We start from the raw sequence: 27,348 nt of genomic DNA, 5'->3' as shown, positions 1-27,348 counted from the left end.
TGATCAATGGAGGAGTGATAGGCCTATAGAGGTGGGTCTTGTGAGTTGGGAAAAAGTCAAAGAAGTATTTCTTGATTGCTTTTTCCCATTGGAGTTGAGGGAGGCAAACATACAAGAGTTCATCAACCTCAAGCAAGGGAATATGAGTGTGAAGGAGTATTCCCTCAAGTTCACCAAATTTTAAAAATATGCCCCATTTATGGTTGTTGAACCAAGAGCTCTTATGATAAAGTTTATGTCGGGTGAATCAGATTTTGTATCTAAGGAATGCAAGATGGCAGTGTTGATTCAGGAAATGGATATTTTCAGACTCATGACCCATGCAGAGCAAATAGAGGATGAGAAGTTAAGGAAAAGAGCTAGAGAGTCCAAAAGGGTAAGGACCAATGGTATGATCCCTCTCATGCTAGGTTTGGAAGTGGTGGGCATCCTCAATTTTGCCAAAGGTATTTTGGTTAAGGTTGTTCCTATGCTGCTACTTCAAGGTCCAACATTGATATGGTGCCTAAACCAATCCTCAATGAGGAGAACTAATAGCCATGTTGTCCCCGCATGCAAGAAGTGTTGGAAGAATTATAAAGGGGAGCATCAAGCAGGATTGAATATGTGCTATAGGTGTGGCAAGCTGGGTCATCATGCAAAGGAGTGTAGGGTTAAAGGTGGTCATCCTCAAGGCCAAGTTACTCATAGAGGGCAAGTACAACAAGGTGCCCATGCTCAACCAAAGTGTATTCAACGCAACAATCAATTTTATGCTCTTCATGCTAGGCAAGAGGTAGAGGAGACTCCCTAGGTTATCACCGATATGTTACTGGTCTTTTACTATGATGTTTATGCCTTACTTGATCCGAGAGAAAATTTATCCATTTTTACTCCCTATGTAGCTATGATATTTGATGTTAGCCTCGAGATATTATTGGAGCCTTTTTTTGTTTATACTCTCGTAGGTGAGTCAGTTGTGGCTAAAAGAGTATACAAATTGTATGATTTTTTCCCCATAAAGTTACTTCATGTAATCTAGTTGAACATGATATGACCAATTTTGATGTTATTCTTGGTATGGATTGGCTATATGCATGTTATGCCTCTATTGATTGTAGAACCCATGTGGTCAAGTTTCTATTTCCTAATGAGCCGATCCTAGAATGAAAGTGTAGTAATTCTATGTTTAAGGGTCAATTCATCTCATTCCTTAAATCTCGAAAAGTTATTAAGGGTTGCATCTACCATCTTGTATGGGTTAGGGATACTTATTCTGAAGCCCCGTCTCTAGAGTCGGTCGCAATTGTTAATGAGTTTTTGAATGTGTTTTCTAATAATCTACCCGGTGTTCCTCCCAATAGGGAAATTGACTTTGGCATAGTTCTTTTTCTCAAAACCCAACTTATTTCTATTCCTCCTTACCAAATGGCTCCGACAAAACTAAAATAGTTAAATGATCAATTGAAAGACTCATTGGATAAAGGTTTTATTAGACCAAGTATATTCCCATGGGGTGCTCCCATTTTGGTTGTTAGAAAGAAGAATGGTTCGCTTCGTGGGTGCATCGACAACCGACAATTGAATAAAGTAACCATCAAGAATATGTATCTGATTCCAAGGATAGATGATTTGCTTGAACAATTGCAAGGGGCAAGTTACTTCTCTAAGATTGATCTCTGTTCCGGATATCACCAACTAAAGGTGAGGTAGTGTGATATTCCCAAGACGGCATTTCAAACAAGGTATGATTATTTTGAATTTCTAGTCATGTTATTTGGGTTAACCACTGCCCCCGCAACTTTTATGGACTTGATGAATAGGTCTTTCAAATAATACTTGGACATGTTCGTAATTGTATTTATTGATGATATTTTAGTTTTCTCTTGGGATTAGGAAGAATATACGACTAGCTTTAGAATTGTGTTGCAAATTTTGAGGGATAAATAAATATTTTTTAACTTTAATAAGTGAAAAATTTGGCAAAGGGAAGTTGCATTCCTCGATCATGTGGTATCCGGTGATGAGATTAAGGTTGAACCAAAAAAATAAAGGCAGTACATAATTGGCCTAGACCATTGTCACCTTTAGATATTAGAAGTTTCTTGGGCCTAGCCGGATACTATAGAAGATTTGTGGAAGGTTTCTAATCAATCTCCTTGTCTTTGACCAAGTTGACCCCAAAAAAGTGAATTTACAAAGGTCAGAAACTTGTGAGAAGAGTTTCCAAGAGTTTAACGATCATCTTACTACCGCTCCTATTTGACTCTACCGGAAGGGTTGGATGATTTTGCAATGTATTATGATGCCTCAAGGATTGGACTTGGTTGTGTAGTGATGCAATATGGTAGGGTGATAGCCTATGCTTCTAGGAAACTTAAGGTGCATAAAAGAAACTATCTGACTCATGACTTCAAACTAGGGACAATTGTGTTTGCTTTGAAAATTTGGAGACACTATATTTATGGTGTTCATGTGGATGTGTTCATCAATCATAAGAGGTTGCAATATGTGTTTAAGCAAAAGGACTTAAACCTTCGACAAAGAAGATGAATTAAATTATTGAAGGACTATGATATAAGTGTATTGTACCATACGGGTAAAGCCAATGTGGTTCCCTATGCACTTAGTTTATTGTCCATGCTTAGTGTTATCCATGTTGAAGAATGTAAAAAAGAGTTGGTTAAGGATGTGCATAGATTGGCCTAGTTAGGTATTCGTTTGGTTGATACTAATGATGGAGGTATTCTTGTTCAAAATGGTTTGAAATCATCTCTTGTGGGGGATGTTAAGACTAAAAAAACAAGATAATGATCTAGTATTGGTTGAGTTGAAGAAGTCGGTTGTCAAAACAACAATTCAGGCTTTCTCCCAAGTGGAAGATCGTATGCTTCATTATCTAGGTCAGTTATGTGTACCTAATGTTGATGGTCTAAGGGAATTAATATTAGATAAGGCCTATAGTTCTCGGTATTTGATTCATCTGGGATCCACCAAGATATATTGTCATTTGAGGGAAGTGTATTGGTGGAATGGTATGAAGAATGATGTAGCAGATTATGTGGCAAGGTGTCTTAATTGTCAACAAGTGAAGGTTGGGTATCAAAACTTGGGAGTTTTGTCTCAAGACATCGAAACACCTACTTGGAAGTGAGAAAATGTGAATGTGGACTTTGTGAAGGGTTTGCCTCGTACTAAGAAACAACATGATTCTATTTGAGTTATTGTGGATTGAATAACTAAGTCAGTGCACACTCTACCGGTTAAGACTTTTTATAGTGTCGAAGATTATGCTAAGTTGTATATTCATGAGTTGATAAGATTTCAGGTGTCCCTATGTCTATTATATCAGATCGTGGTACTCAAAAAGGGGTTTGGTACGAAAATTAGGTTAAGTAATGCTTTCCACCTTAAAACCGATGGCCATGCCAAAAGAAAAATTCAAACTTTAGAGGATATGTTGAGGGCATATGTTATTGATTTCAAAGAAATTTGGATGAATATCTACCATTGATTGAGTTTTCCTACAATAATAGTTATCACTCTAGCATCTAAATGGCTACTTTTGAAGCTTTGTATGAGAGAAGGTGTAGCTCCCCAATGGGATAGTTTGAAATGGCATTGATTGGTCCCTATTTGATGTTAGATGATATGGAAAAGGTGTGGCTTATAAGAGAGAGGTTAAATACGGCTCAAAGTTGCCAAAAGTCCTATTCGGGCATTAGGAGAAGAGAGCTTGAGTTTAATATGGATGATTGCGTCTATTTAAAGGTTTTGCCCATGAACGGTGTTATGCATTTTGGTAAGAAAAGAAAGTTGAGTCCTAGGTACGTTGGACCCTATAAGATATAAAGACATATTGGCAAAGTAGTTTATGAGTTAGATTTGTCATTTCAGTTGGCGATGGTTCATTTGGTGTTTCATGTGTCAATGTGAGAAAGTTTATGGGTAATCTAAATTCTATTGTGCTATTGAAAGGTGTGAGTGTTAAAGAAAACTTAACCTATGAGGAGGTCCCTGTGGAAATTCTAGAAAGGTAAATGAAGAGGTTAAGAAACAAAAAAGTTGCCTACGTCAAGGTATTGTGGAAAAAATCATCAAGTAGAGAGTGCTACATGGAAAGTAGAAGCGGATATGATGAAGAGATGCATGTATCTCTCTCCCTCCACTTAAGCTTAAGGTATTAGGTTGCTCTTGTCTAAGTTACCTAAATTCTTACAATTAAGTTTTTCCTATGTCTTTCATATGCATGCACATTCATGAAGATTGATTTTTAAAGTCACGTTTTATGTTACGTTTGAAAATCCCATGTTCTATACATTTCTATGTGTCATTATATTCATGTAGGTTGCTAGTCCTCTTTCTGTGTCCTTTCTATGAAAGTTGAATATAATTCGATGATGAATTTTCACAAGGGGGAGATATTTTAAGACTTTGGAAGTTGAAAAGGCAAAACAAAAGAAAACTTCAAGAAATATGGACTGACTCAAGGTCTACGAGTTGACCTATGAGTAGTAGGTACTTCTATGAGTTGTATGTTTGAATCATAGAATTAAGACTGAGGTTGGGAAATGGACTAAGTGAGAAGGTAAGTCTACGAGTCAAGTTATGACTTGTAGAAGGTTTGACAAGTCGTAGACAAGACTCGTAAAGACACATCAGAAACTCAGAAAAATCTAAGCTTTTATGGGTTTCAGAGATTGTAGGACGAATTGGGTCAATAATGTTTATTACAAGTCATAGAAATGAGTCGTAGGTGAAGATCAAAGACTCAGTTCTCAATGTTTTTTAGAACCAACCAGATGAGTCTAGTCTACAAGTCCTAGATCTTGTTGCGACTAGTAATAACCCATTCATAAGGTATACCTGAGGGATTTAATGTGGGGTATTGTGGTCTTTTCCTTGTTATGGTTCAATGTATCTAGACGCCTTTAGGGAAATGTTCAGAACCTATAACTACCCAACCCTTCAAAATCTCCTCCTATTCAAATTCATTCTCAAAAATTCACTAAGGCAATCAAGGCAATTCTCTCAAGGTTCTCTCTTACAATTCAAGTTAGGGTTTCTAGAACACAAGTCTCCTCTTCTAAATTCAGAGTTAAATTCATCAAGGTATGTGGGATTTGATCCAAGGGTACCTTTCATCCATGTATTCCCAAGGTTTTTCTCAAAATATCTCTTTAATTTCAATTGCATTTTAACCCTAGATTGATGAATTATATTGGGTTGTTTCAATTATATTTTTAATTATTTTCAATGACCATCATAAGTATGATTCTACATTAATTTTATGATTTCAAGTTGTTTTACAATTTCACATGCATAAAGTTAGTTTCAATGATGATTTTCATGAATTATGGTCATGATTTTCAAAGAAAGCTTTTATGAAATAAGTTTGGAACTTATGAACGATTGATGGAAGTTATAATAATGTTTCAATGATGATTCAAGGAATTATTGTGGTGTGATAAGTACAATTCTACAACAATCATGATTAAAGGGTGACAAGTACAGTTCTCTCCAAAGTTTATGGATTCTTATTAATCACTAAGTTAATAAGCTAATCTAATGATTATTTTCATGATGATGTTAATGATGACGTCTAAATATTTTTAATGAATTCCATTGGGATAATGACTAAAAACCAAGAGGACTTTTAGGTGGGATTCGGTCCGGTAACCAAAGGTTTGTTACCCAAGAGAATCCTAGTAGAAACCTAAAGTCCCAAACTACATTGCCCCAGTAGATTACCTTTATGTCCTAGCTAGTGGATCAACATATAGCTCATGATGTTAATATGTTCTTATGGAGTCTACCTTGGCAAGTAGCCTCTCTCCTCTCGATGTGGATTTACATCAGATTTTATATTATAACTTGCGTGATCTTAGATGTCGGTTAAAGGTCTTGTCCCGCACAAGTTATATGAATGATTGAAAGTTTACTATAAAGTTTTATGATGCATTGACCACTAGCTGTTACTATGATTTCAAACACACTTAAAGTCTTATTTATGCTTCATTGCATTGGTCATGCATCCTATGCCATATTGCTTACGTTCTATTTCTTGTTCATCAATATCTCACATACTTAGTACCTTCTATATACTAACTTATACTTTTTGCCTACCTTGTCTCATAATGTAAGGACAGATGATCACTCTACGCATCTTATTTGTGGCTAGAGCTTCTTATATCTAAAGTTGTTTAATGAGTCCCCATTCATCAAGGATGAGACTTTCTTTCACATTGTACTTTTGACTTTCTTATGTTAGCGTCATCTTGGAGCTTGTCCTAGGTCCCCATCTCTTTATAGAGGCATGTTTAGACATAGAAGTTGATGTAGTCCGTTTTGGACATATGTTTTGAGTTCCTTCTATTCTTAGACTTTCATGTTTATGAGTTGATATTCCGCTAGATTCATTATGTTTATTTGAACTTATGAATGCAATATACGCTAAAAGGCTTGGTTGGGATCCTACAAATTTCTGATCACCATGTCCCTCCTAGGGTTGAGCTTGGGGCGTGACAGTTTAGGAATGTCCTAGGGAGTCTAACATGCTGCGTCTATCATGACCCGATTTCTCAAATCATGATGGAACCTACTATCAACCCACCAGTAGATAAGCCAATCCCATAATTCGGAACCATAGGCAATAGACCATCACAAGCGGAAGGTAAGAAGCAAATTATAGTAATAACAATAATAAGAAAGAAGAATAATCGCAATAAAACAAGACAACCCCCAAGACCTGGTATAAGTCGATAGTCGAGCAACTAAACCAAATAAGGAAGTACAAGGTTTATACATATACAATAATAGTAATAATATAGACTATCTTTGAATACCAAATAAAGACTAGTCCAAGAGAAAATAAAAGGAGATAGGCAATTTCGAATGCCAAGAGCTTACTCAGCTCTCCAAAATCCAAGAGCTTCTCCATACGATATCTAAATCAATAGTGCAAACCTGTACTATGATCTATAGGGTGCAGACGTGTAGTATGAGTACCAACAAGTGACACTCAGTAGGTATAGGCCGACTAAGCCCTAAAGATAAAGCAAGTATAAAAAACATTTAAGAAAGGAGCATATCAAAAGTACTACAAGAATAATATAGAAGGCCGAAATAAGAAATATAAGATATAGGAAAGAGAAAGAAGATAAGAAACAATAAGAATACCAAGGACGTATCTTGTGGCGCCAGCCTAAGACCTAAACCCGACGACACACTACGAAGGAAGAATAACTTATTGACAACCTTTTAACAAAAGTAAATATAAATATCACATAAACGCTCAAAGGTCCGTATCAACTAAATCCCTGCATAAAACTTAAATAAATAAGAACAAGGGAAATAACTACCTTCAAATAAAAGACTACCCTTTATACAACCACAAGTTTGAAAATAGTAAGACAATACCTCCCGAGCCCCTGTATGCCCTAGAAGTTTACTCACAAACAGGTAAACTGGCATGGCATCCCATACTACCAGTGATACGATTAGTAAATAGTGCCTCAAACAAAGATATATACACTTACTTCCAGTCTTGGCCAGGAAGTAGGACCTATTCTCATCTCTAGGATCGCCATGGGGTCTCGGAAAAGACCCTATATACCTGTCTGGTCCTGATCGAGGTCTTATATTAATAAAGATATCAATCTGTATATCTGATTATCAAAGTCCGCTCCATCGCGGTGACCAGAGATAAAAAGTCAAATTAGTATAAGAAGGTTTAAAAATATCTACAATCGAGCCAATATGATAAAATGAGCGTATCCTCGATGACTCAAATCAATATAATAAAATGAGCACATCCTCAATGCCCCCAGTCCACTAAAATCGTATTACTAAAGGTAGTATGAACCCATTCAAAAAATCACTATAAAATATTTTGGGTTACAACCCAGCTCTCTTCAATCAATGCCAAGAACCAATGCATGCATTGGCGTAAACTACATCCATGATAAAACAATGATCTAATGCAATGCACGCCATCATCATCACCCAAACAATATGCACAATCACATAGAATAATGATACCATAAGCACCTTACTCTCTAGAGCGGAAAACTAGACTAAAAAATGCAACCAACCTCCAATCAAGGCCTAAAGCTCAACCCTACTCCTTTAACTCAATCACAAGGCCCAAAAGGGAAGTCAACCATAGCTGGGTAGCAAGGAGGAGAAAATGAGGAAACATGTGATCACCTAGTCAATAAATACCTCTGGATCCAACTACAAATACAACCTCGATATTTCAACCATAGCTAGCTCTACCATACAATAAAAGAAAGAATAGGGGATTGATGTGTCACATATTTATGACATTTTTGATTCTCAAAATGGTGAATTAGTGTGCGTTGCAAGTATGTTTCTACAGATATGATGTGGGTTTTGTTGGTTTTGAGGGAAAACTAAGTCGCGCACGAGTTTAGATTATTTATTGGGTCTGAGCACTATTTTATTGTGTATTGTGGATTACGAGCTTCACCATGGACCGTAGTGCCTTGCATGGACTATGGTGGTGGGTGTAGAGATGATGAGAGAAGAAATTGGTACTTGAGGATTTGATAAAGCATAACTCCATAGAATTCACCACGGACCATAGTTCCTTGCACGGGCCATAGTGCGTGTCGTACTACTGATATTTTAAAGATGTTGTTGTAAAAATTTTTGGCCAAGTGTAACTCTACGGAGCCCAACACAGTCCATGGAGTCCACTACGGATCATGTTGGATGATCATAAAGGCTGACAAAAGAAGTTGGAGAATTGGCAAAGGCTATCAAACATAAGTAAATACGGACCGTATTTATTACCACGGGGTGTGATGATTTTATGTGAACAAGTGAATATCTACACATTGGTGCAGCCCAAGTTAAACACTATGGAATAAGGACCATGGACCGTTAACTCCAGTATGGTCCATAGTGGTCAAGCATGAAGCGTGCCGACTTCAATTTTCATATTCGGTTTACGATTTAGTTTTGTATTTCTATAAATACCTGAATTTATTTTATTTTTAGGGTTCTGCATTTTTAGTAGTTTTTGAGTACTTTATGAACATAGTGAAGCTACACTTAACTACTTTTGGAGATTGATTCTTGAAATATCATTCTGGTTCTAATTCTTGATTTGTGATTCGTGTGTTTGATTCAAGATTTACTTCTTTATCTGCATAGGTGTTAATTCATGAATTTCAAATAAATTCTTGATCTTTTATTTAAAATTAGGAGTAGCTAAGCCCACAACTAGGGTTATGGGAATCATGACAACTTAATTAAATAGGCAAAACATAGGATTGATATTCGTGATTTGTTCTTGCATTCATTGTGGTTTCTTCATTTAAAAGTCTTTCTGAGTGAGTTCACGCATTAAGAACTTTACTATATTCAATGCTTTCCCTAGAGGGAGGTAGTGATTAGGAAAAGAATATCACAACAGTAATTCAAAGAATCTAAGTTCAAAAGAAGGGATAAACTTCATCTAATTTACTTGATACCAGGAAGAGATAGTACTCTGAGATCTAGAGTGAGGCTTAGTATAGCATAGATTTTGAGTTCGAGAAGAGATGAATTAGATACATCTGAGAAATACTGGGAGGTGAATTAGATTTTGCATAACTCGCTAGATTTTGCATACAATACATTGAATGATATCATGAATACAAATTTTCTATGGAGTTATATGTTATAGGGAACACAATCCTAGCTAAATTCTCATATTGTTCACAACATAATTGTTAGTTACTTTGCTAAAACACCATCAAGTGATCACTAAATTAAACAACAAACCCCCATTTTACTTTATGCATCTTTATTTTAGGGAAGTAGAAACTACGATTGGATAGTGATAGCTAATAGAACTTGTTTTAACCTATTCTCTGTGGGTTCGATCTTGAATATTATTTGGGTAAAATATACTGCTAATGATCATCTATATCTCTTTCGAAAGGTGTAATTGAGCATTCTAAATTACTATTTCCCTATGATCTAGAACTATAGAGGTCAATTTCAAAGATGAATGAACAAGAGCGTGAGGCTCATAGGCAGAGAGAGTTGGCTGAAAATCTAGTTGGGATGGTGTTGACAACAAGGATGAACTTAATGCAGCTTTGCGGGGCAGAGATCAGAGACCTGTGAACTTTGCTCTAGTTGATGATGATGCCGATATGGATGGTGCAGGAGCTCCTGGAGCAATAGTCCTTCCACCACTACCTCAATGTGTGATGTTCACTATCACTAGTACTATGCTACAAATGCTGAACTTGAAGGAACTATTTAATGGAATAGCAAGTGATGATTCAACCAACACTCGATGAACCTTATCACCACTTGTAAGTCATCTGAAGTACTTGGGTTAGCCAATCAGCCATGCGACTATGTTTATTCCCGTTGTTTCTATCTAGGGAGTCAATGAAATAGTTAAATGAACTTCCATATGATTCTATCACATCTTGGAGGGAATTGAGAGAGGCATTTTTGGAAAGGTTCTTCCCACCATCCGAAAAGCTGCAAATTAAAGATGAGATTAATGCTCATAAACAGTGACCTAATAAAGTAGTACATAAGACTTGGGAAAGATTCAGGCAGAAGCTAAAGCACTTTCCAAATCATAATTTGACCAACGAGTACTTGAAAGAGACATTTTACAAATCTTGCAACTTTGTGACTAAGCTAGTGATAGATGCGGCTTGTGGTGGTTCCTTTATGGCTAGGATATTTTAGGAAGCCACAATAATTCTAGATCAGCTCACAAAGAATAATAGGGCTTGGTATGCTAGAGATGTAGATTTTTTGGGATTCACATTTGAGATATTAATGAGCAAAACTGAAAAGAGAAGAAGCGTAATCAAGACATGGCTTACATGAGAACGTAGATAGATTTAATGACCAAGTACCTGTTAGGTGAAGGACTATAGAAGGTGAAAGCTCTGGATACTGGAAATTGATATGATGATCCAAACTTTAATTATGAGGAGGAAACCAAGTTTCTAAATAGCCAGGGGGTTTTCGGATATACAACTTTGGGAACCAGGGTTGGAACTTTCAAAGAGAAAACTTCTATGACCGACTTGGAAATTGTGATCAAGGAGGGTGGCAAAAAAAGACAATTTCAAGAATGACAGAAATAAGGTGTATGTTCCACCTATGAATACAGAAGTAGTCGGTAACAATAATAGTAACTCTAAGCTGGAACAAATGATGGCAAAGATCCTACAGAAGGTGGAGGCAACTGAATCTGGAGTCAGAGATATGCTAGGCGACATGAATAACATCAAATAGTTGGTGGATTCACATCCCACCTCTATCAAGCAATTGGATATCAGATAGGTCAGTTGTTAGGAGCATTTAATTAGAGGAAGACAAGTACTTTACCTAGTGAAAAAATGAGAAATCCAAAGAAAGATGGGCAATGCATGTCAGTGGCAACTTGGAGTGGTAAGGTAATTTCTGACACTATTACTCCAGGCACTAAGTAGAGTAAGGATGCAGATTCTGAGATAGATGGGCAGACAAGGCATCAAGTAGATAAAGCAATTATATTCAATAATGACGATGAGGTGGATGAGCTAGTATTGGAGCAGAAAAAGACTGAGGAGAATAATGGTACAAAGCAAATAGAGGCAGATGAACCTCATCCTTTGCCACCTATTCGCAAGCCACCACCTCTATTTCCCAAAGATTACAGAAAATGACAAAAGACAATAAATTTCTGAAGTTTATTTTAATTCTTAAGGAAATATCGGTCAACATCCCATTGGTGAAAGCATTAGAGAAAATGCCAGGTTATGACAAGTTCATGAAGGATTTGGTTACAAAGAAGAGGACAATTTCTTTTGAGCCAGCCAACAATTTACATCACTGTAGTGCAATTGCTACAAGGTCACTGGTGGAAAAGAAGGAAGATCCGGGTGCATTCACCATACCTTGCACCACTAGTGCTTTTGATTTTGCAAGGGGTCTATGTGATTTAGGAGCTAGAACAATTTTATGCCACTAGACATCTATAGACAATTAGGCTTTAGAGCCCCCAAATCGACTTCTATGCAGCTACTAATGACGGATAGATCTGTGAAACATCCAGTTGGAATTTTTTGTGATGTGTTGGTGTGAGTGGGAAGGTTCATTATCCCTGCTGATTTTGTCATACTAGACTACGAGGTTGATTTTGAGGTTTCTATCATCCTGGGGAGACCATTTTTGATGACTGGCAGAGCATTGGTAGATGTAGACCGTGGAGAACTTACATTCAAAATAAATAATGAAGAAGTCAAGTTTAATGTATGTGCCTTAATAAGGCAGCCAAAGGATATGACCATGATATCTGTGTTCGATATTGAGGTAGAAAATGTTGTTGATATGCCCATTGAGTAAAGGTTTGTTGTTGAGCCTTTAGCAGCTGTAATCATGAATTTCAATGATGATGATATTGTGGGGTACAATGAGTCTATAAATTCTTTGTAGGGTGTAGTTTTACACTCATATACTCCCAAGAAGCCTGATCTTGAATTAAAGAACAGGCCGACTCCACCTGCTAAAAATCCATAGAGGAGCCACCTGTACTTAATCTCAAAGAATTGCTAGTCCATTTGAAGTATGTATTTATTGGTGAGCATAACACTTGCCAGTAATCATTGCTGTTGATTTGAGAGAAGAACAGGTTACAACACTAATAGAGGTATAACAGAGGTATAAGAAAACCATTGGTTGGACTGTTGCTGATATTTTAGGTATTCCTCCTGGCATTTTCACTCAAAAAATTCAGTTGGAGTAGGATTGCATTCCCAGTATTAAACACTAAAAGATATTAAACCTACCTATGTAATAGGTAATAAAGAAGGAGTTCATTAAGTGGTTAGATGCAAATGTGGTCTATCCTATATCCTACAACAACTGGCTTAGTCCTGTTCAATGTGTCCCTAAGAAGGGAGGTATGAAAGTCATCACGAATGATAAGAATGAGTTGGTCCCACTTAGGCCAGTCACTAGATGGCGAGTCTGCATGGACTACAGAAAGCTTAACAAATAGACATTGAAGGATCATTTTCCAATGCCCTTCACGGACAAAATTTTAAATAGGTTGGCAAGCAGAGGTTGGTTCTACTTTCTTGATGGGTACTCTAGCTACAACCATATCTCCATAGTACTAGAAGACCAGGAGAAGATGACCTTTATATGTCCTTATGCTTCCTTTGCGTTCAAGCGCATCCATTCGGACTATGTAATGCTCCTATTACATACTAGCACTGCATGATGTCTATATTCTCTGACATGGTGGAGGACACTATTGAGGTATTTATGGATGATTTTTCAGTAGTAGGTGATATTTTCAATGACTATTTGTTGAATCTTAGCAAAGCTTTGTAGAGATATGAAGAAGCTAACCTAGTCTTGAACTAGGAAAAATGCCACTTCATGGTCAAATAAGGTGTTGTGCTAGGCCACAAGATTTCTGAAAAAGAATTGGAGGTCAATAAGGCGAAGATAGAGGTTATTGAGAAACTACCTCCTCCTATTTCTTTAAAGGGTGCCACGACTTCCTAGCCATACAGGTTTTTATAGGCTTTTTATCAAAAATTTCTCTAAAATTGCATACCCTTTGTGCAAGTTATTGCAGAAGGAGATAAAATTCTTTGGGTTCTTGAATGAGAAGTTGATCTCAACCCTAGTGATTATTTCTCCTGATTGATCTGTCCCATTTTAGATCACGTGTGATGCTAGTGGTGTGACTTTGGGGGTTGTGCTAGGGCAAAAGTGCAACAAGATCCTTCATCCCATGTGCTATGCTAGCAAAGCACTAAATGCAGCCCAAAAAAAATTACACTATCACCGAGTAGGAACTGTTGCCAGTAGTATATGCATTTGAAAAATTCAAAGCGTACCTTTTAGGTACAAAATCGATTGTGCAAATGGACCATTCAACCTTGCAATATTTGATGACCAAGAAGGATGCTAAGCCAAGGTTAATCAGATGGGTCCTGTTGCTCAGGAATTTAATTTTGAGGTAAAGAACCGTAAAGGGAATGAAAATTAAGTAGCCGACCATTTGTCTAGGCTAGAAGATAAAAATAAAGGTAAGGATGAGCTTGAAATTGATGACTCCTTCCTAGGTGAATAGGTTTTGGCTGCCACTCTTGATCTCATACCTTGGTTTGCTATTTATGATAACTACCTGAAGATCTTACTTTCCACCATAAAAAGAAGTTTTTTCATGATATTTTCAGGTACTTTTAGGATGAGCCATACTTATTCAGAATATGTGCTGATAATGTCATCAGGAGGTGAATCCCAAAAGCAGAAATGTTAAGCATTTTATAGGCCTGTCACTCCTCACAGGTAGGTGGAAACCACAGTGGGAGCCATATAGAGCAAAACATATTGCAATGTGGATACTACTGGTCTACTCTCTACAAAGATGTACATGACTTGATGAAGAGTTGTGACCAGTGACAAAGCAATGGGAACATATCTAGGCGTCAAGAGCTAATTATGAAACCAGTCCTGGAGGTAGAGTTATTTGATCTATGGGGCATCAATTTCATTATTCCATTCTTGAGCCCATATGTGATGAAGTACATTTTTGTAGTAGTTGATTATGTCTCCAAATGGGTGGAAGATGTCGCCCTACCAGATAATGAGAGCAAGAGTGTTGCTGCTTTCTGCGAAGAAACATCTTTTCTAGGTTTGGAACTCCTAGGGATATCATCAGTGATAGGGGCTCCCATTTCTATAATAAGATCTTTCTGACTCTGCTGGCGAAATATGGTGTGCAACAATACAAAGTACCTACTCTATATTATCCCAGTCTAGTGGGTAGGTTGAGGTGTCAAATTAAGAAATTAAGGAGATTTTAGACAAGTCTATTAATGCCAATAGAACTGATTGGGTAAGGAAATTAGATGATGAGATATGGGCATATCAGATAGCTTTCAAAACACTAATTGGTATGTCCCAATACTAGTTAGTGTCTGGAAAGGCATGTCATTTGCCTATGGAGCTGGAACATAAGGCATTGTTGGCCTTCAAAAAGTTAAAATTAAATTGGTGTGAAGCTGGGCATATGAGGCTGGATCAAATCAATGAGATGGATGAGTTTTGCTTGCATGCGTAAGAGAGTGTTGCTCTTTACAAAAAGAGGATAAACTATACCATAATAGGCATATTGAGCAGCACCAATTTAGCAGTGGCACAAAGTGTTGCTGTTTAATTCAAGGCTGAGGTTATTTCCAGGCAGGCTACGGTCAAAGTGGTCTGGACCTGTCACCATCACACAAGTATTTTCCATGGACCAGTTGAACTTGAAGCTCAAGATAGTCATATGTTCAAAGTAAATGGACGTTAAGTGAAGTAGTACTTGGGATCGCCTGAAGACATGAAAGTGGTTGAAGAACTCCAACTTGATAAAGTCTGATTAGTTAAGGGACCTGCATTGCGCTTTGACGTTAAATCAAGCATTGTTTGGGAGGCAAACCAAGGATTGTATTAATACTAGATAGGTTAAATTATGTTATTTGATATTTTATAGTGTCATGGTGTGTTCAGTGAGTGCAAGTCCTCAAAGAAGGAGAAAAACATTAAAAAGTTGCCAACATTCCAAACCACGGGAGCCTATACAGTCCGTATAGGGCACCACGTCCTATGGTGGTGCGGTGTAGTGCGCATAGTCTTAAGGAACACCAGGATTACGGGAGGGATTATGGTATGTTTTGAACTTCATAAGCCATTTTGCCTTCCATGAATCCCAGGTAAGGTCCCTCATTTTTTTGCTAAGTCCATGAGTACGACAGGGATTATGATCCGTGAAGGACTTCATAGACCGTTTTACTCTCCTGGCAACCCAGTTAAACCACTTCTATTTTGTCCATCTCTCATATAATGAAGAAGGAATACGATCTGTGGTCCTCTTCACGAGTACCCACCACAGGTCGTGAAGCCTAATTGGAAAAGTGATACTTAGTCGACCCAGGTTTTACTCAGGTGTAAATTAATTAAGGCTTTTGGTTTATTACCCATTTTTACCAAAAATCTAGGTTCTTCTTCATCTCTCTCAATATAAATCAACGCAACGAACACCCTCTCCCAATTCATTGTCGTGAGAACCCTTCCCCCTCCCAAGGATTCAAAGTCCAAATCATATTTTATGGGTGTAGTTGCATGCCCTAGTACTTGGAACTGTGTAATCGACATTAAAAATACCAAGTAAGTATTTCTTTCAATTCCTTGTATTGATGTTGTGATCTTGTTATGACTATCAAGGTGACGCAAATTGTGAGTTCAAATGATTGGGTTATGTACAAATGGATTGACTATGTGATTGTTCAGATGATGTGGTGATTGGATTTTGAATTGTGATAATGTGACATAGGAGTCAAGTGCATGGTTATATTAGTTTGAAAATTAATTTGTACAGAAACACTTTGACAGTTTTCTGTAAATCTGAAAAACTCAAAGATAAATTTTATTTTAGATTCCGTTATCAATCACCCTATGATAGATTGAGCGATGTCAATTCTTATGGGTTATTTTCATGCTTGTATGAATCACGGGGAAGTCTAAGTACCAATTTTAATTCATCCCATCATCTTGTTCAAATACATATTATTTAGGGCTTTTGCAGGCATCATGGAATGACCACACACCAAGCATGTTTCCCAATTCCAACTCCATGACTTCGCCTCTGAAGAATCGGAGCATGAATCACAAAATGAGTCAGAGCAAGGGTCGAGGAGTGATGCATCAAGTGGTTTGGATGTTCAAGTGGACACCCATATCTCTCATCATTCTCCTCCCACGACTAGATTTAAATCAGTTTTCGAGGTTGAGTCCATTCCCTCCCATTCTGAAGAGGAAGAAGTCGGCTCGCCAATGAAGCAAGTAGGGATGATGCAAAATTTAAAGAGGAGGGCAGCGCCGCTGGTGATGAGAGTGCTACTGGTGATGGGGATGATGGACTATATGATATAGAGTGGTTTTCCGGTGGAAAATAAAGTGACCCAGTTACACGCCAAAATGTCATTACTTTTCTGAGAAATAGGTGGATGGTTCTGAGTCAACATGATATCTTTGGAAATAGCTTAAACAAAGGGTCTAAAATCTTGTGGAAATGATCCATTGTTCCTGAGATCGGGTGGTCCCTGATAACCTTTATGCCCTACTCAAGCTCAAGGATCTTTTCTACAAGCATTTATTTGGGGTGGATGATGAAAGACCCAAGATATTATGCTGAAAGTCTAGTCTGGATTTCTATTCAGCCTACGTTGCCTCAATGCTAAATGATATGCTTGAGGGAATCTCGACAAATAAATAAAAGGGCCCTAGCATTAAAGAAACCACTGTTCATATCACGACCCAAGTCTAGAGCCTAGATGTGACATGGTGAATGAGGAACCCGAAAGTACCTCAAACAAGCCTCTTAGCATTCTTTTAGTCTTTCATAGGTAATGATGATAAATAAATAAGCAGAAATCATAATAGTAAATCTTCAACTTACATATGTCCAACAGTACCTCTAACTATTAGATTTAATGGGGCTAAGACAAGTTCCTAGCTCACCCTCAATCATAATAGAAGAAATGCCATAGTAAAATATCTCAACATATCATAAGCTAGAAAAATAAAGGAGTATTATTCCCAGAATATAGGAACTCACCAAAAGTAATCTTCAATGAAATCTCAACCAGCCACGTAGAGGAGAACGAGGAGGAGAACTGGTCCCTACATGGTGATATCATAAAGGCAAAAGAGTATGCATTTGTACTTTGAATATACTAAGTATGTAAGGATGCATGAACATTGAGAAAACATTATAACATTTATGTAATATGAAACATAATGTAATGCATGCAAAATCATATAGATATCCTTTAAAACATTCATTTTATGGGAAAATAACCATAACCGACATTTAAGACCATGCAAGCTATTACATGGAATCCAACATAACCCCCTACATTGGCCGGAGAGACTACTTGCTGGGTAGAACTCCATCAACTTTATTCATTTCTTTAACTTTAACTTTAAGAGCTATTTATGGATCCATTAGCCCAAGCCTATAAGGGCTCCTATGTTGGTACATAGTTAATGAGACAATGGGTTGCGACTAGGATTTCCTTACCGAATCTCACCTCAATGTCTCATTCGGTGCTAAGTCTGTCACGACCCAACCCCGTAGGCCACAACTAGGGTCCGACCTGGACCCTCTTATGCGTATTTATCAACTACACTTAAGTTGAACCGTGTGTGATGTGGTACTATATACAAAAACCCTAATAGTTTAAAACTTTTTCATGTACATGTAGCCTCTTTCATTCGTATCATATCATGAAAGGGCACGCAAGCCGACAAGGCTGCTATAACGAAAACATTCACAATATATCGAAACTAACTCACAAACAACCAACATATACATATGTCTACAGACCTCTAAGAATAGTAACAGCAACATATGGCGGGACAAGGCCCCCGCCGTACCCCTGAATGTACAAATATATACATTAAGTGACCAACATCAAAATTTAGGCTCCAGAACAGTGAAGCACTTCTGACCCAGCTGAGAGGAACTCCTATGATGATGGATCTCCAGAATAAACATCTGTACCTGCGGGCATGAAACGCAGCCCCCCGAGAAAAGGGGGGTCAGTACGATATATGTACTGAGTATGTAAAGCATAACACATCGTAACTGAGATCATAACTGAAATAGGGATGCAGGGGGCAAGTATAACAATTAACAAATTACTGTACCTGCACTTTAGGACACGTAATCCTATACATCATCATATACTGTGCCCGACCCTCTAGTGAACTCGGTGTCATAATCATTACTTCATAATTACATATCATCGTGTCATAATACATTTCATTTCATCATATCATCGTATACGGTATCATACCATCATATACGGTATCATCTTATCATGTATATCATTGAATTATACCCGGTTCACTATGGGGCTCAGGGTCACAATGTATTGCTTTAATCTCATATGCATGCCTACATAAAGTATCCGGCCCTTTAGTAAGGGACTCTGTGAATGGAGTGGTGTACGTCTATAGCGTACCATCATAATATACATATGTACCCGGCCCTCTAAGGAGGGACTCGGTGTTCCTTCCTTATTTCACCACATATACTATCATATTACAGCCGGCCCAAGACTCGGTGAATAATCGTATCGTCATAACATATAACATATATCACACCTCACGTACGGCATCGTCTCCTCATGCATGGAACTATACACATCCGGCCCGGGACGCGGTGAAAGAAGTAGTAACACTATGCACAATAACATATCCCGGCCCATCGTGGGACTCGAGGAAGGATGAGTTACAGTATGCACGATTAGAGTAGTGAGAAACCATATGCAACTAAGTCATTATTTAAGACTCGATGAAACAGTCAAGTGAACCGTCACCTGAAGACTGGGGAAGTAATTATCCGAGGTATCCCTTTAGATGTCATTAGGTCTTATATCAGTTGGGGCTTCAGGGATCACAAACATGCATCAAAATAATGCCACATAGTTCATGCAATCAGAAATATAGTCTATGCAATTAGAAACACAATTTATCTAGTCAAAGACTCAACTCACGCAATCAACGACATTTATCATTTCATAGCCTCTAAAAAGAGGAGCTGGTACCTCTACTTTCTATTCATTATATAGCAGGCTCGAGAATAGTAGTTTTACTACTTTCAGACTCTTAATGTTCAGGAGTGACTACAAGTCACGAGTTACAATCAGAGCTCATAAATGGAATTACCTCTAAACCTATATCATATATCATTTCACTTAAAGTTAAGCCATTCCAAAGGAAAGAAGAAATAGGCTTTACATGTACTAGTTTTCATCACATAGAAGACAAAAAGGCAATGACTCAGCTATTGCAGAAGTTCTAATACCAAGAAGTAAACAAGAGTCTCGACTCATACTCAGGGCTTTACGAATGGATTGAATCCCAAATATCGTATACATATCATTCATAACTTATATCTAAGACATGCCAAAAGAAAAGAAGAATAGTTCTACATATCTATTCCAAAAACACGCCAAAGGAAAGCTTCACATACCTTGTATGGACTTCTCTTAATCACGTCCACATCATTGTCCTCGAAACCTATTTAACATGGAAGTAATGTAAGTATTAACAACCTTGGACTTTTCAGCAACTTAGACTACCCACGAGTATTCATAACATTCATCCCTTCGCTCGCCTTCTCGGCTAGTTCCTGAACTAGTTAGGATGTTAACGAAAATCGGGCAGCACCTCCCCTATAATATGCCCTATCCGAATTCCCAATCATGTCCTTAGCACCTGCAGCCAACCAACAATGCAACCAGCAGCCCATACATATACATATTACGACCAAAATTACTCAATATGAACCCCCAACAATTCACTCGAAACTAAGATACCAAAACTAGAGTTTTTAATCTTTCTTTCGCGAATTCTTTAATTGCAAAGTGGAGGGTAATGTGGCTGCAAACAGCAGCTCCCACACCTCATTTAGATAACTTTTAGACCCTGCAACACGCCACAACATAACCAGCAGCAGCCCCTACGCGTACAATACCTTATTTCGACAACAACTTAACTATAGCGATTCCAAATTCGTTTATTCCGAATGCTGAACTTTTCAAACCTTTACCCCAACTTACAGCAGCTCCTAAGGTGTTTAATACACCATAATTTAACATCATAAACTTCAAATTAGAGGGGAAGAACTTACCTTTCCCGAAATTGGCTAGAACTCGCCAAAATCGCGCCTCGGAACTTTTGTTCAGCGTGCTGTAACGTCGTGGCAGCTTGCTGTCCGTTTTTTGCTGCACCAAACTCTAATTTTATACTACTAATACTTCCATATCATCGTGGTATATGCTATATAATTAATTTACGGAACGAAATCGGGACTTACCTTATTTTTCTCCCAAGCCGTCGCAATTTTCTCTCCTTAGCTTTAGGGTTTTGTTTGTTCACGTTGCTGCTGGAAATGTTGGTGAACAAGCTGAAGTTTGAGATACATATCACTTATATGGGTGGTCCCAAGGGGTGACACGTGTCAGCCCCTAAGGATGACACGTGTCAAGCCATGATTGGCCACTGTGTCATGCTGACAATTAGGGGCTGCCACGTGGCAGCGGGGTCCACCTCCCCCAAGAAGCTGCATCACCTACTTGACCCTAAGTAGGTACATCACCTGCTTGCTTGAGGTGCTGCCACGTGTCGCTTCTCCATTGGCTGCCACGCATCGTCTTTTTTCCTTCCTCGCGAGTTCGTAATCTCGTCTTACTTTAAGAGCTCATGTAATCCGCACTACGTAAGCTTGGTATATCCTTAAGCAACTTAAGTATATAAGACTCTTAACTTAGTGTCTTACATAGGTAAATCGAGTCCTACGACTCATTTCTTAGTCTCCAACTCTTTCCGGATTCTTATGACTCCATCTCCGACCTCCCTTCTCGCGAGGTATCACAATCTTCTTTCCTTAGAGTTGTTTGATAGTGTCGTAGCTTATCCGGCTCACATGATAGTGTCTAAGGAACTTAAGAAGACGTTCTGAGCTCAAGAGTGCGGGGTGTAACAAAGTCAATCCCACAGAATAGTTTAATACTTCAAAATATTCATAGCATATAGCTTGAGAATTCAAAATATCATATTCAGTGGAATAGCTCATTAAAACATTTGGTTATTCAAATATGCAATAATTGTCTTTATTGCATAAAGAATCCATCATTCATATTATTTCATCATTCTTTCATTTCATAAGACTCCCTTTTGATAATAGATATTACTTTCCTAAACAAACATTCATTTGGAGTCAAAGCTTTCAAGCTAAACTTTATTCAAAACATAGTAAAACTAGGTGGGTTCAAATCCCTTCAACTTACAAACATGTGTGTAAATATATACATAAATACTTTAAAATCCATTAATTAAAAATCATGCTTTAAACAACCCACCATGAATTTCAAGAACCTTTAAATAGATAAATAGAGGAACCATCAATTCATACATATAAAATTATATTGCATCAAAATACCCCAATAATCATTATTTTAACCAAGATTCATACTATTAAGTAAAAATAAGAATTATCATAAGAAAATATTACTTGAAATCAAGAGACTTAATTGAAAGAGTTTTTGGACTACATGGATGGAAGAACCCATGAATAAACAGCCACATAACTTAGAGTAAAGTTTAAAGAAAATAAATATAATTTATCATATAATCAAAATAATTTAGACATGAGAGTGGAAGGAATACTCTCATTGAAGTATTACATACCTGGAATCTGAAGCTTTAGTCGAAACCGAAGGACTTAATGAATACTCTTGAGTCCTAGTTTTTCTCCTCGCCGGAACATTTTGTGTACTATCCGGAGTATATGAATCACCGGAATAGTATTTCTTCACTACTAAGAACTAAAACTATATTTGAGAATGAGTAAAGAAGTGTATAGAGAGAAGAGTTGCTTAAGAAAGCTTGATGAATAAAATGAGAAAATAAGATAGGTATTTATAGGTGTGGAGGAGGAACCTAACAATAAATAAAATAATTATAAAGAAAAAATCTAAAAATTTAATGGAAAATTGTGATATCATGGATGATGTTAAATGGAGGAAAATTGATATCATTAGTGATGTCAAATGTATCTAAATCTTTCCATGGTAGGTGAGATGAGTTCTTTTTAACAGAATACTCTTTTTCGGAGCTGCATTTAAATAAGATAAATTTCTTATTAGGATTTGATGTCTTCATAAGAATTGTAGATATGGAAGTCTAGTTTCATATCGTTCAAGAATGAACCAATTTGGATAATCCTACATTGAGATATGATTTTTCTTCTATAAATACTCCATTCCATCACAACATTCTATCTTACAATAATTAATTTATTTTACCTACTTAACCTCCGAAACGTAAAATATGGTCTTCACAAAAGTTGTAGGTAATGATCTTGTGGTTACTTAGAAATTTGAATCACCAAATTTGGACAATCCTATGAAACGTTATGCTCAAAATATAGAGGTTGTATCATTTTTAGGCGAGAATTGAAACATCGTATACAACGTTTTTAGGGAATCTTACAGTTCAGTGAAGTGATAGTTTAGGGAATATAGCGGACATCTCAGAGACTACCCTCAGTAGGTTCTTATATAGACCAGAATTCAAGACAAATGTTTGGACAGATCTTTACGAGCACCGACACCACGAGGTTATTGATGAACCAAAATGGGCGACCCCATGATGCGATGAATGATTATCGAATGGATTTCACATCATATTGCCATTGATAGAGAAAATGTATTGTGGGTCACTAATGCCAAACAACTGATTACTTAGGCTTATCTCAAAGTTTTGGTGTGCCTTTGTCCATGCCTTTCTCTCATTGATTGTGAATGACAACATACTTCATCCCATGTAGGCATCTCTAGTAGCCTGCATTATGGCTCGGTTTGGACTACACATTGGGAGGATAATGCAGACAAAATACCAGATCGAGCACAAAATGAATGGGATGGACTTCCAGTCCCATGTCTAATCAAGCCATTATATGAGGCCGCAGGCAAACTAGTAAATTGTCTTATTAACAAGTGCATCCCAAAAACAAAGTCCATAAATACGCCACTAATAGAGGATTTGGACAATTCATTGTGCAAATACAAGCCTGGCCGACCTATTGGGCCAGTCACTATGCCTACAAGACCAACTCCTCCTAATATAGCTTTGGAGGATGAGACTTCATGCCCACCTACGGAGGAGACAAAAGAGCAGCCTAAGGAAGACACCAGGCTTACCCCGTCTGCACCCGCAGTTTTAGGTATGATGATCATTGTTCCTTATGTACTCCTTGAGAGAATGGTGAAGGATCAGGGGTAGACATAGGCATTGGTTGATCAGGTGATTGAGCGACTGCCTAGGGTATTTCATACATAGATAAAAGAGAAATTGACTTAGATTCGCAGCAAGCTCCGGCAGGAGGTGACATTGATAAAGGGCCACATTGATGGCCTAGAGGCTCACATTACTACTCAAAGTGGTTGCCTAGGTGATGATAAGACTACTTCCCTACAGAAAAAGTTGACTACTTTAAGAGAAGTTGTGGGTAAATTGGAAGAAAAGTCACCATCTACTATTCCAATGAGTGCTATAGATACCTTGCTACAGCTGTTGTCTGCACCACTTGCACTTGTACAGCTAGATGGAGTATAGGGTTTCGTTTCAGCACCTGATACTGATAAAAAGAGTGAGGGGAAAAAGCGGCGATAGGGAGATGATTCCCCAGATGAGGCCAAAAAGGCTAAGAGAGCTAAGAGAAAAGCTAAGAAAAGGGCTAAGCACACTTCCAAGAAAACATTTTAGGAGAAGCAAGAGTTTGAGAAGCAGCAGCTTGAGGCTTCTAAGGCTGGAGCGTCATCTAATGGAGCTGCACTTTCTGGCACTCCAACTGAGACTGTGAGTGAGGTGCTTCCTTGTGCACTTATTCCTCCTATAGGCAATGACCCTTCGGGGGAGCCTTCACATTGAGTGCACCAGACCAGTTGGTGCCACTACACCATCACTGACTGACGCTTAGGGCATCTCAGGTATGATCACTTCCCTTGAATTTACATTTGATCATATTGACATGCAATTGAGGACAATGGACATACTTTTTTCTAGAGGGTAGGACATCCTGATGCTTGGAGTTTTTGTTCCATATTTCTTTTCTCTAAATCATATATCTAGTAGAACTGGCATATTTAGGATTGTTGTTGTGTAAATATAAGAGTCTATAGATGGATATAATAGCCTGTGAAAGGGAGGGGTTGAAGTGAACTAAAATGAGTCCCAACTGAAATTTTTGTTTTGGTTGATCTGGTTCTTGAAATATGACTTGTTAGGAACTTTGTAGGACATTGTACATATTGATTTGTCGATCAAATTCTAGCTACGGCATGACTTGGTTGAGTAGTGCTTAATAGTATAACATATATGCCTTGTGTGTGTGAGCTTAACTACTTAGTTCGAACAATGCACTTGTAAGCTAGAACTTGCCTGGTTTATCTTCCTGAAATGATTGGGACATAATCATAGGCCATTATTGATATTGAGACAGCTAAAAATTAACCATCCAAATGAAATTCTACCTTTTGAACCAAAAGTTTGAGCTTGAATAGACCATTTCTTTGTGTCACGACCTGACCTAGGGCCTAGTCGTATCATGGCTATCGAAACCCCAAAGGGCTCCAACCAAGCCTCTTCTACATATCATAATCATACATAGGATAAAATTTTAAAAGCAGAAACATCATAAGTGAGTCTAAACCATGAATAGAAATCTAAAAATATTTTATGACAATATAGACTCAAACATATGTCCAACTAGATGCCTCTAAACATGAGTATGGGCGGGGGCTAATACATGTCCCTAGCTCACCCTCAATATACAAAATAAGTAAAATTCTTTTGAAAAGAAAATAATAACCAACTTGAAACTAGTCCCGGTCAATGAGGACTCACCACAACACAGTCGGATAGAGAACGCCTACTAGTTTTGTGGATGATTAGGATCTTCAACCTTAACTCCTACATTATGAGATAATGTAGGCAAAAAGTATGCATTAGTACGTTGGAATGTACTAAATATGAGGGCGTGATTTGTAACGTAAATCATGAAAATACAAGGGTCAAGTAAATCATATGATAAGATGGAATACATAAAATCATGAGAAAATCATATTGACCAAAGCATTTAAAAGCATAAGTTCAAAATCATAACATACTTAAGAAATCATACATATGTGGGATAGAACCATAACTGACAATAAGATCATACGAGCTATAACATGGAATCTGATGATCCCCACATCGAGAAGGGGGAGGCTACTTTGCCAAGGTAGACTCCTAATCATGAACACGTGCTACTTGTGGATCCACTAGCTAGGCCGTAAAGGCAATCCTACGGTAGCACGTAGTTATGAGACAAGAGACTTTATATAAGGACCTCTTGTCTACTTATATATACATAACATAGATAACATAAGATCATAATTTCATATATCATATTTATGATCATATGCTTAAAATTATAGAATAGCTCATTTTTATAACATACTTGGAATGTGAGAATTGTCCTTTCATCATTACAATCATATTTGCATAATTCATATCGTTAGGCCTTAGGCCTCCTTACTTCATAACTTGCATGAAAAACCATAATTTGAAACATACTTACAATTCATGATCGTAATGGAAATACATAGTCATAATTCATACTTTGAAAATTCATGACCATAGCTTGAACTTGAACTTTGGGTATGACATGAATGCATGATCAATTGACTTAAAAATCACGAAATTAACTTAAAACATGCATGATCATAAACTTTATATCAGTCCATACATTATTCATATAGATAATATCATTTAGAAGTATAATTGAAAATATTCATAATTTACATAATGAACCCTAGAAATCAAAATAAGAGAATTCATAAAAAAACTCTTCAATTTAATTCAATAACCACTAAATTATATCTAAATATACTCATGATCATGCTTTAAATCAAAATTAATGCAATTGGAATAGAGATCACAAAACCCATAAAATATCATACTTTAATTTGATAAAAAACTTGAGAAATTGATTGGGCTTCATGGAAAAATGGATCCATGAATCAATATCCGCATACCTTGAGTGAGAACACCAATTAATTTGGAAGAACTTGAGAGTTTTGATGGATAAATTGAGTGAATTTGCTTGAAGTCTTCAATGAAAATCCTTGAGAGCTTTTTTGTAGAGAGAGAAATATTTGATAGATGAATTATAGAAGAATGAATTGAATTAGAGGTTTAGGTAAATTTATAGAATTAAATTAGGTACTAAAAATGTCTACGTTCATTAACTAATAATGTGGGAATATTCTAAAATGGCTTAAAAAAAACTAAATTCCGCCAGAACACCTTCCCAGGTCTGTGGCCAACTAGGCTAGAAGACTATCCCCAGGTCCGCGATGCGGTCCTGTCGCAAACTACTCTATCTTGCGTGGTTTCCCAGTTCTACGACGCGGTCCTGTTGTGGACCACATTATTTTATGGTTTCTTCAAAAATCTTTCTTCCGTTCTACGGATCCTAAAAATCCACCGAGACATTTTCTCATAGATTTTGACCCCCTGATTGATATTTTGAACTCGGATTTTTTAAAAATATTAAGGATAATATGTTACATGAGCAGCCTATTTCTAAGGCATTCTTAAGGTATATTATTATTATTATTATTATTATTATTTTATTTTATTTTTTAAATTCTGAGGGATGTTACACTTTGATTAACCAAAATTCACCTTCCCTCTCTGTCTGTAAATCCAAATTTTGGC

The sequence above is a fragment of the Solanum dulcamara genome, chromosome 12, assembly GCF_947179165.1.
Source record: "Solanum dulcamara chromosome 12, daSolDulc1.2, whole genome shotgun sequence".
Classification (NCBI taxonomy): domain Eukaryota; kingdom Viridiplantae; phylum Streptophyta; class Magnoliopsida; order Solanales; family Solanaceae; genus Solanum; species Solanum dulcamara.
The sequence above is the reverse complement of the archived record's forward strand: the minus strand, read 5'-3'. Positions refer to the sequence as shown.